At 45.1% G+C, this 11,688-nt stretch overlaps 2 non-coding genes across 2 annotated transcripts; one reads left to right on the top strand and one right to left on the bottom strand.

Moving 5' to 3' along the window:
• Positions 1–4,922: 4,922 nt before the first annotated feature.
• Positions 4,923–4,994, bottom strand: TRNAC-GCA (transfer RNA cysteine (anticodon GCA)). Its single transcript has one exon. It is a non-coding gene; the product is annotated as a tRNA-Cys (tRNA).
• Positions 4,995–8,726: 3,732 nt separating this feature from the next.
• Positions 8,727–8,798, top strand: TRNAC-GCA (transfer RNA cysteine (anticodon GCA)). The gene has a single exon. It is a non-coding gene; the product is annotated as a tRNA-Cys (tRNA).
• The last annotated feature ends 2,890 nt before the right edge of the window (positions 8,799–11,688 follow it).

Here is an 11,688-nt window from a genome sequence, read left to right as displayed (position 1 = left end):
CCGATGGCGACCAAGTCTTCCTTTTCCACTGGCCGGTCCCCAAGGTCTCTTCCACCCCGGGGCCTTTAACCCACCTGAACTTGACTTTTGTGGATCGTTTGAGAGGGGGAGTTCATCTGACATTTTTTTCATTTAGAGAGCTGATCCTGCTGCAGTGTGTATTGCTTCCTCGCTGATTACTTCTGCCCCCCCCCACCCCACTTCTTTCACTGCCGTATGCGTAGGGATCTATTCCTAGGCTCTATATTCTAATGCATTTCTATTCTGTACTAATAGTCTCTACCTGCAGGAATACATTTCTGGTTTTTTAAGGTATGATTTAGATCCAATCAATGTCCCAGTTTTAAGTGTGCATTGCAGTGGATTTTGACAAATTTGTTCACCTACAGAACCACCTTCGCTATCAAGGTATCAGTTCAGTCGCTCAGTCGTGTCCGACTCTTTGCGACCCCATGAATCACAGCATGCCAGGCCTCCCTGTCCATCACCAACTCCCGGAGTTCACTCAAACTCACGACCATCGAGCCGGTGATGCCATCCAGCCATCTCATTCTCTGTCATCCCCTTCTCCTGCCCCCAATCCCTTCCAGCATCAGAGTCTTCCAGTGAGTCAACTTTTCACATGAGGTGGCCAAAGTATTGGAGTTTCAGCTTTAGCATCAGTCCTTCCAATGAACACCCAGGACTGATCTCCTTTAGAATGGACTAGTTGGATCTCCTTGCAGTCCAAGGGACTCTCAAGAGTCTTCTCCAACACCACAGTTCAAAAGCATCAATTTTTTGGCGATCAGCTTTCTTCACAGTCCAACTCTCACATCCATACATGACCACGGGAAAAACCATAGCCTTGACAAGACGGACCTTGGTTGGCAAAGTAATGTCTCTGCTTTTTAATATGCTATGTAGGTTGGTCATAACTTTCCTTCCAAGGAGTAAGCGTCTTTTAATTTCATGGCTGCAATCAGCATCTGCAGTGATTTTGGAGGCCCCCAAAATAAAGTCTGACACTGTTTCCACTGTTTTTCCATCTATTTCCCATGAAGTGATGGGACCAGATGCCATGATCTTAGTTTTCTGAATGTTGAGCTTTAAGCCAACCTTTTCCCTCTCCTCTTTCATTTTCATCAAGAGGCTTTTTAGTTCCTCTTCACTTTCTGCCATAAGGGTGGTGTCATCGGCATATCTGAGGTTATTGACATTTCTCCCGGCAATCTTGATTCCAGTTTGTGCTTCTTCCAGCCCAGCGTTCCTCATGATGTACTCTGCATAGAAGTTAAATAAGCAGGGTGGCAATATACAATCTTGATGTACTCCTTTTCCTTTTTGGAACCAGTCTATTGTTTCATGTCCAGTTCTAACTGTTGCTTCCTGACCTGCATATAGGTTTCTCAAGAGGCAGGTCAAAAGTCTGGTATCCCCATCTGTTTCAGAATTTTCCACAGTTTATTGTGATCCACACAGTCAAAGGCTTTGGTATAGTCAATGAAGCAGAAACAGATGTTTTTCTGAAACTCTCTTCCTTTTACAATGATCCAGCAGATGTTGGCAATTTGCTCTCTGGTTCCTCTACCTTTTCTAAAACCAGCTTGAACATCTGGAAATTCACGATTGACGTATTGCTGAAGTCTGGTATAGGATATTTCTATTCACACACACATCCAGTAATAATAAAGTAATAAACCACTTCACCTTTTCCCAATGAATCTTCCACCCTGTGCCCCAGGTAACAGCTAATATGCCATCTGTCATGAAAAACTAGGTTTACATTCCCTAATACTTCATAAAGATGGCACTGTACACTATGCAGTCTTTTACGTATACCCTCTTTGGCTTAATGCAATGTTTCCGGGATTCAGCCATGCTGATGTATAAATCAGGAACTCATTCATTTTTATTGCTGAGTAGAATTCCTTGCCTGGAGAATCCCAGGGACAGGGGAGCCTGGTGGGCTGCCGTCTATGGGGTCGCACAGAGTCAGACACGACTGAAGCGACTTAGCAGCAGCAGCAGCAGCAGAATTCCTTTATATGAATGTAGCATAATTTGTTTACCCATTTAACCTGTTGATCACTTGTATTCTTTTCAATTTTAGGATATCACAAATAAAACTGCTATGAACAGATCTGTGTTTGTCAGGGCAGAGGTTTTCATTTATCTTTGGTAAGATAGGAGTGACCATGGTGGGGTCTATGGTAAATCATGCTTAACTCTGTAAGAAACTGCCAAACTATTCTCCAAAGTGTTTGTGCCATTTTATATTCCTAGGAACAATGTTCAAATTGCCTCCAAATCCTCATCAGCACTTTATTGTCAGCCCTTTTCATTTTAGTTACTTGCATTCCCAGGTGAATAATAATGGTGATTACATTTTCAGGTGCTTCTTTGCCATTTGTACATCTTCTTTTGTGAAGTGTGGTTGCAAATTCACTTTAAAAAATTGCACTTTAAAAAATTGGGTTGTCTTACTGTTGAATTCTTTATATATTTATATTTCGCTCAGTTCATTATATATTCTGGATATATGCACTGCATATTTTCTCCAAACTTTCTTAACAATGTTTCAAAGACCAGTAGTAGAGATGGCACTGTCTGATCTCACTACCATCAACCTCACACAGAGGAACCAGAGATCAAATTGGCAACATCCGTTGGATCATAGAAAAAGCAAGAGAGGAACATGATTTACCATAGACCCCACCATGGTCACTCCTATCTTACCAAAGATAAATGAAAACTTCTGCCCTTCAGAAAAACATCTACTTGAGCTTTACTGACTATGCCAAAGCCTTTGACTGTGCGGATCACAACAAACTGGAAAATTCTTCAAGAGATGGGAATACCAGACCACATTACTTGCCTCCTGAGAAACCTATATGCAGGTCAAGAAGCAACACTTAGAACTGGACAGGGAACAACGGACTGGTTTCAAACTGGGAAAGGAGTAAGTCAAGGCTGTATATCGTCACCATGCTTATTTAACTTATATGCAGAGTACATCATGTGAAATACCAGGCTGGAAGAAGCACAAGCTGGAATCAAAATTGCTGGGAGAAATATCAATAACCTCAAATATGAAGATGATACCATCCTTATGGCAGAAAGCAAAGAGGAACTAAAGAGCCTCTTGACGAGGGTGAAAGAGGAGAGCGAGAAAGTTGGCTTAAAATTCAACATTCAAAAAACGAAGATTATCACTTCATGGCAAATGGATGGGGAAACACTGGAAACAGTGACAGACTTTCTTTTCTTGGGTTCCAAAATCACTGAAAATTGTGACTGCAGCCATGAAATTAAGACTCTTGCTCCTTGGAAGAAAAGCTATGACAAACCTGGACAGCATATTTAAAAGCGGAGACATTACTTTGCTGACAAAGGTCCATCTAGTCAAAGCTGTGTTTTTCTATTAGTCATGTACAGATGTGAGAGGTGGACTATGAAGGAGGCTGAGCACCGAAGAATTGATGCTTTTGAACTGTGGTGCTGGAGAAGACTCTTGAGAGTCCCTTGGACTGCAAGGAGATCCAACCAGTCAATCCTGAAGGAGATCAGTCCTGAATATTCATTGTAAGGACGGACACTGAAGCTCCAATACTTTGGCCACATGATGGGAACAGCCGACTCATTAAAAGAGACCCTGATGCTGGGAAAGGCTGAAGGCAGGAGACAAGGACGGCAGAGGGTGAGGTGGCTGGATGGCATCACTGACTCGATGGACATGAGCTTGAGTGAGCTCCGGGAGATGGCGATGGACAGGGAGGCCTGGCGTGCTGCAGTCTATGGGATCGCAAAGAGTCGGGCATGACTGGACAACTGGACTACAACACTAATATAAAATTTAATAATGGGGCACCTGGGAGGGGGCAGCTGAGGTGAGGGGATGGAGGGGAGCTCTTGGCACTTTCTGCTCAGTTTTTCTGTAAACCTAAAAGTGCTCTAAAAAATAAAGTCTATTAATTTTTTAAAGAGACAGCAGTAAGGTTACTTGGATTATGAATCAGAGACCTCGTGATCTGTGTTTAGATGATCTAACTGTGAGCCATTATTACCGAGAAAGCACCTTTCCACCTATAACACAGCCAGTCACCCAGGTGTTTGTGGCTTCCAGAACCAGGGGGTCTGCCCCCTGGCAGAAGTACGACTTTCCCACCAGATCTTCTTCCCACCCTCTCCCTCCTTACTCCTGGCGCTGTCGAGAGCACTGGCTTTGATAATCATATGTGCATGCTAAGTTGCTTCAGTCGTGTCTGACTCTTTGCAACCCCATGGACTGTAGCCCGCCAGGCTCCTCTGTCCATGGGATTCTCCAAGCAAGAACACTGGAGTGGGCTGCCATGCCCTCCTCCAGAGGATCTTTTCGTCCCAAGGATTGAACCTTCATCTCTTAGTCTCCTGCATTGGCAGGCGGGTTCTTTATCACTTGCGCCACCGGAGAAGCCCTTATTCAGACAAAATGCCCTTGAGAATCATCCAGTATCATCTCCCCCCAAATGTGTCTGATCAGATAGTGCTGGTTGGGTAGGAAGAGCAGAGTATGTGTTGTTTTTAAATAAAAATATCCGGATTCTTCCCCGGAGTCTGTGGGGCACAGCTGCTAATTCAGTTGGCTCCTTGGAAAGAGAAATAGTAATAGTAATTGGAAGAGCTGACCAAACACACACAGCTCTCTTAGGGTCAAGACAAAGCTCTAACGCTGGATGAGGAAAACTTCCAACCATTTCCTGAGTCAGAAGAGGACCTTTCCTACCTTACCTCTCCTCTCCTCACTCCTTCCATGTTCTGTTTGCTAAGCCCCCCTAGAGGAAAGTAGCCTAATTTAAAAAGCCTCCCAACAAGTGGGGTGGGGGCTGGAGGTGAAGGTTAGATCACTGAGATCTAATCTCGAGTGACCACCTGTGTGGTCTCCAGATGGAAAGAAAATCAGCAGGGGGCACCCGGATTTGAACCGGGGACCTCTTGATCTGCAGTCAAATGCTCTACCCCTGAGCTATACCCCCAGGCCATTCTAGGTTCTGAACTAGCACTAATTCACTATGTCATAATACCCCGGTATGCAGTTGACAGCAATTACCATCCATTGTCCGTGAGCCAGAACCTGTAGAACGACATCCCTCAGTAATGCCCTCTGGTCTCCAACCTGCCCTGCTCCTCCCACAGAAGTGCTTACTTCTTGGATGATTTCTCTACAGAGTATGTCAGCTGTTTTGTTTTTTTTCTTCCATGTGAAACTAATTATCTCATCCATATACTTTTTGTCCTGTGGGTTTATACCTTTCTATTGCTTTATTATCGTTGTTGTTCGGTCACTAAGCTGTGTCCGACTCTTGGCGACCCCACGGATTGCCGCACACCAGGCTTCCCTGCCCTTCACCATCTCCCCGAGTTTGCTCAAACTCATGTCCAGTGAGTCAGTGATGCCATCCAACCATCTCATCCTCTGTCATCCCCTTCTCCTCTTCCCCTCAATCTTTCTCAGCATCAAGGTTTTTTCCAGTGAGTCAGCTCTTTGGATCAGGTGGGCAAAGTATTGGAGCTTCAACTTCAGAATCAATCCTTTCAATGAATATTCAGGGTTGACTTCCTTTAGGGTTCACTGGTTTGATCTCCTTGCAGTCCAAGGGACTCTCAAGAGTCTTCTCCAGCAATCACAATTCAAAACCATTAATTCTTTGGCGCTCAGCCGTCTGTACGGTCCGACTCTCACATCCAGACATGACTACTGAAGAAACCATAGCTTCAACTATACAGACCTTTGTTGGCAAAGTGATGTTCTGCTTTTTAATATGCTATCTAGGTTTGTCACAGCTTTCCTTCCAAGGACCAAGTGTCTTTTAATGTTGTGGCTACAGTCACTATCTGCAGTGATTTTGGAGCCCAAGAAAATAAAGTCTATCACTGTTTCCACTTTTTCCCCATCTATGTATCATGAAGTGATGGGACTGGATGCCAAAATCTTAGTTTTTCTGAATGTTTAATTTTAAGCCAGCTTTTTCACTCTAACTGTTGCTTCTTGACCTGCATACAGGTTTCTCAGGAGACAGGTAAGGTGGTCTGGTATTCCCATCTCTTTAAGAATTTTCCACAGTTTGTTGTGATCTGCACAGTCAAAGGCTTTAGAGTAGTCAAAGAAGCAGAAGAAGATGTTCTTCTGGAATTCTCTTGCTTTTTCTATGATCCAATGCATGTTGGCAATTTGATCTCTGGTTCCTCTGCCTTTTCGAAATCCAGCTTCAACATCTGGAAGTTCTCGGTTCATGTACTGCTGGAGCCTAGCTTGAAGGATTTTGAGCATTACCTTGCTTTCATGTGAAATGAGCACAATTGTATGGTCATTTGAGTATTATTCAGCATTGTCTTTCTCTGGGATTGAAATGAAAACTGACCTTTTCTACTCTTGTGGCCACTGCTGAGTTTTTCAGGTTTGCTGACATACTGAGTGGAGCACTTTATTATTATTTATCATAATTAGGAAAATGTTATTTTAAAAGATTGTGTAAGTGAAAATATAGGCACAAATAAGTAAAATTAAATAAGTAAAATTAAATAGCTGTGTAGCCAGACCCATGAACCATGCATGCATTTAAAAATTTTTTAAATGTGATACTTTGGTGAGAAGAGCAACTGAATAATAAAGTTGTCTTTGCTGATACTTTATAGCATTATAAAACACATTTTTTAGGTATAAAGAAAAATAACTTCCAACCTAGAATTCTGACAAGATCAGGTGCGTTCAGGGTGCTATGTCTGTAGACTCTATCTAGAATTCTGAACCCAGGTAAACTGACATTCAAGCAAGAGGACAAAAGAAAGACATTTCAGGTGTGCCAACCCTAGGAGCATTACCTGGGTCCGAACCTCAGTGAATCAAGGAGAAAGAAGGGAGATGAACCCAGAGAGAAGCAAGGAAACGCAAAGCTGAAGGGTGACGCCCCTGGGACACCTGGAGCCGCCTTCTCTCCTGAGCTACTTGCCTTCGTGGGGCCAGTGATAATCTCCCAATCTCTGTTTCCTCATCTGCAATATAGGAGTCACAGTGCAACCCCCTGGGCTGAATTGTTCTGAGGCAGACTGAGATCTTCAGCTTGAATTGGGCTGCTCTGGACAGAAGAGCTGGCTTGACTCCCTTGAATGAGTTTTCCCCATCTTGGCAGAAGCTTCTTTAGATTTAGTTTCCTGAATGGTAAGCGGGGAAGAGAGGTAATCCAGGACAAAGAAGACCCTCCCAGGGGCTCCCAGCAGACAATGGGAGGAAAGGCTGGGGGGTCTCAGGATGGGTCTTTGGTGGAGTGGAGGCACCAGTGCTCAGGAAACACAAGATGAGGCAAGGGTGAACAGGTGCCCCGGGTGTGACTGCGAGCGTGAAAGGGCCTGGTCACAGACGTGTGGATCGAGAGCAGCGGTTCTCAAAGCATGGCTCCCGACCCCCAGCATCAGCGTTACCTCAGAACTTGTTAATCAGAAACCAGGGGGAAGTCCAGACATCCCTGTTTTAACAAGTCCTCCAAGTGATTTTGACGCACCCCAAAATTAAGAACCACGGGTCTAGAGCAGAGCTCAGAGGATGAGCAAACTGATAAGAACCACAGGTCTAGAGCAGAGCTCAGAGGATGAGCAAACTGATAAGAACCATGGGTCTATTAAGAACCACGGGTCTAGAGCAGAGCTCAGAGGATGAGCAAACTGATAAGAACCATGGGTCTATTAAGAACCACGGGTCTAGAGCAGAGCTCAGAGGATGAGCAAACTGATAAGAACCATGGGTCTATTAAGAACCACGGGTCTAGAGCAGAGCTCAGAGGATGAGCAAACTGATAAGAACCATGGGTCTATTAAGAACCACGGGTCTAGAGCAGAGCTCAGAGGATGAGCAACCTGACCGTGGCCCTTGGTTTTCATTCTGCCTCTGCCTAGCAGCTCAGTCTGACCCCGGGGCAGGTGCTAGAATTCCTAACCCGTCCCTTCCTGGGCGTTCAGTACCTAAGTCTTCCTGCAGGTGGCGCACAAGGGAGCCGATATAGAACTGTGACAGGTGTTTCTCAAAGTGGGATCCCCCAGACCCTCAATAAGAAGTTTGTTCCTAACCCCACATCACATCTGCATGTTTGACAAGCCCCCAAGATGCTTCCTGAGCACAGGAGATCTGAGGACTTGCCGAAGGGTGCAGCATGCACAAGGTCAAATTCTGGGGTCCCCATTAGCGTTTCCTTGTGGTCCTTCAGTTGCATGGCACTGTGTGCTCTGCTAAGCCCACATTCTAGTTCCCCTGATGGTCCGAATTCATCATTAATCTATTAAAATGCTCCTCTTCTGTAGCCTTTACATCTTTTGACTGATAGAGGATAGGGAAAAGAGGAAGATAAGAGACTCATTGGCTTAGTTATAAGGCCCTGAACCCAAAGTCAGAAGTGGATTCAGTAATTCACTTGGGTAGACCAGTAATCCTGAATCTCTGTGTTCAGGTGCCCATTTGAAGGGCATAGACCAGTGACCCTGAAGGCCTTTCCTGGCATAAATACCAGTGTCAGTGCTTTTCCAGAAAGAGCAGGGAGGTGTTTGCAGGGAGGGTGACCCTGTTGCTTGTTTTGCATCACAGAAGTAAAATTATAGTGAGGCGGGCTTGGCAGCTTTGAGCAGGCCCAGGCTGGTGAACACCTTGTGGCAAAAATTTATAGGCATGTTGGGCATGGCTACACAGCTAAAAGGTAGTACTAAGGCCTCTACTTACATCAGGGGGTATAGCTCAGGGGTAGAGCATTTGACTGCAGATCAAGAGGTCCCTGGTTCAAATCCAGGTGCCCCCTGTTGTCCTTCACTTTTGCTAGCTGGAGCTGGTATTGAAGGTTCAGCTCCTTCCCCTAATCCAGGGCATCAGGATACCAAGTCCTCTCAAATCGGGGGTAACTTAAAACCCTGTCTCTGAACACGACAAGCCTAGAGTAATACATTCCTCCAACTATGGCTTTTTATTTCACTTACCACTGGTCTTGTTCTTCATAGGCTTGTTTCTACATATTTTCATCGCCTCATGCGACGAGTTGACTCACTGGAAAAGACTCTGATGCTGGGAAGGGTTGGGGGCGGGAGGAGAAGGGGATGACCAAGAATGAGATGGCTGGATGGCATCACCGACTCTGTGGACATGAGTTTGAGTGAACTCCGGGAGTTGGTGATGGACAGGGAGGCCTGGCATGCTGTGATTCATGGGGTCGTGGAGAGTTGGATACGACTGAGCGACTGAACTGAACTGAACTGAACAGAAGTCAGTGCTGTGTTGGTAAGTGTTTAACAATCAGCTCTTGAGGGGAGGGGGAGCATTGATTTGCAGTGTTTTCCAACTCCACGGTGTAAATAATCTCACCAAATCCAGTGTCAAGCCACAGACACAAGATCGCTGATCATGGTGTTGGGAAGACATGCTGACAAGTGACTCTCTGGTGCAAGTAGGCTCAAGCACACCACTGCTCCTAACCCATCTTCCCTATAGTGGCATGGGCTCTTTGACCCCCACGCTATCCTCACAAAGCTTACAGTAATAAGAGCTATCACAGAATCATTCATTCATCAAGATATATTTGTGTTCTACTTGATGCCAGACACAGGAGAGACAGAGCTCAGCAGAACTCTCTGCGGTGAGCAAGGGAGTCAAATGAAGAAATGGTCAATTGAATGTAAGGATAACTAGATGGAAGAAGAAGGGTGCTAATTTAAAAGAAAAGGGGGAAAAATAAAGACTAGGACTTTGGTAACCAACAAAATACTGGTTGAGAGTCGCTTGGACTGCAAGGAAATCAAACCAGTCAATCCTGAAGAAAATGAATCCTGAATATTCATTGGAAGGACTGATGCTGAAGCTGAAGTTCCAATACTTTGGCCACCTGATGTGAAGAGCCGACTCATTAAAAAAGACCCTGATGCTGGGAAAGATTGAAGGCAAGAGGAGAAGAGGACGACAGAGGGTGAGATGTTGGATGGAATCACCGACTCAATGGACATGAGGCTGAGCAAGCTCCGGGAGATGGTGAAGGACAGGGAAGCCTGGCGTGCTGCAGTCCACGGGGTCGCAAAGAGTCGGACACGACTGAGCAACTGAACTGAACTGAACCCCCCCAACACACACTGTCTTCTTCCATCTCTCTTCCTGGCACTAGCTCTATGGGATTAGGGGGACTTGTAGCTAAAATATATAAATAAATTCTATAAATCAGTAGGAAAAAGACCAAAAAAGTCTAATAGCAAAGCAAGCAAACAATATGAACAAATTAGAGAAGTAGAAATCCAAATGGTCAACAAACAGATGAAGAGAGTCAGGCTCATCAGTTATTATTAGTGAAATGTAAGTTAAAACAAGATATCATTTTATACACATTATCTGGTTGAAAAAATAAAAAAGGCTGAGTAGCAGATGAAGTCCGGGAGTTCCTGTAAGTTTTGTTGCAGTGTAAATAATTGCTTTGGAGGACAATTTGGTCATAGCTTGCAACATTGAAAGTAAACATCACCCACCACTCTGCTCTTTACATGGAAACACACATCCTAGAGAAGTTCCAGCACACGTGCACAGAGACTTCTACAGGGAAGCTCATTGTAACAGGAGACCCTGGAATAAAGCGGGTATCATCAACAAGGGAGTAGAAACACAACATACATATCACCCTGAGCTAGATCTTCATTAGGCTGCATCAGTCAGCTATGCCACCATGATGCTGCGTATCAAACTCCGGAAAACCCTGACTTAGAACAGCAAACATCCGTATTTCACCCATGTGACTCTGCTTCTGCTGAGGTTTGGCAACACTTGGCTCCAGGTCATTTTGTGGTTGGTCTGTTTTCCACGTTTCTTCTATGGCCTTGGTAGGCTGCCCAGGGAACACACCTCATGATGAAGACAAAAGCACAAACCATCCACTCAGGGCCACCAGAGCTGGAGAAACCCCAGGAGCATGTACACGCAAGCCCTATCAATCACTGGATGAAGAGTATGCTGATGGCAGTAACGTCCTGACAGCACTTCCAGCCTGCAGCCCAGGGCAGGAAGACAGTGGTGGCAGCTGGAAGTCAGCTAGTGTGCATGGACGTATTCAGAGCAAGGGGAGCTGCAGGCAACGCTGACTGTGTCTGTTATAGTTTGTTAGCAGTTGTGATCTCTGTTAATATAGTAGGTAATGATGGGGTTACACTGTTGTTTCCATTTGCTTTCCTTGATTATAAATGATGGGAAGCATCTTTTCATGCTGGAAAGTCACTTCTACCACTTCTCCTGTGAATTGCCTGCTTGGCTCCTTTGCCGTTAACCTCCTGTGTCTTATTGTGACCTCTGTGTATGTCTTTGTTGTTCAACCACTCAGTCGTGTCTGACTCTTTGCAACTTCATGGGCTGCAGCCTAGCAGGCCTCCCTGTCCATCACCAAGTCCTGGAGCTTGCTCAAACTCATGTCCATCGAGTCGGTGATGCCATCCAACCAACTCGTCCTCAGTCTTCCTCTTCTCCTGCCCTCAATCTCTCCCAGCATCAGGGTCTTTTCCAGTGAGCCAGCTCTTCACATCAGGTGGCAAAAGTATTGGAGCTTCAGCTTCAGCATCAGTCCTTCCAATGAATATTCAGGGTTGATTTCCTTTAGGATTGACTGCTTTGATCTCCTTGCAGTTCAGGGGACTCTCAAGAATCTTCTCCAAGATTCTTGGGCCACAATT

The sequence above is a fragment of the Moschus berezovskii genome, chromosome 3 (assembly GCF_049115385.1).
Source record: "Moschus berezovskii isolate FMDL1 chromosome 3, NW_MosBer_1.0, whole genome shotgun sequence".
Taxonomy (NCBI): Eukaryota; Metazoa; Chordata; class Mammalia; order Artiodactyla; family Moschidae; genus Moschus; species Moschus berezovskii.
This window is presented reverse-complemented; position numbering and strand designations above follow the sequence as displayed.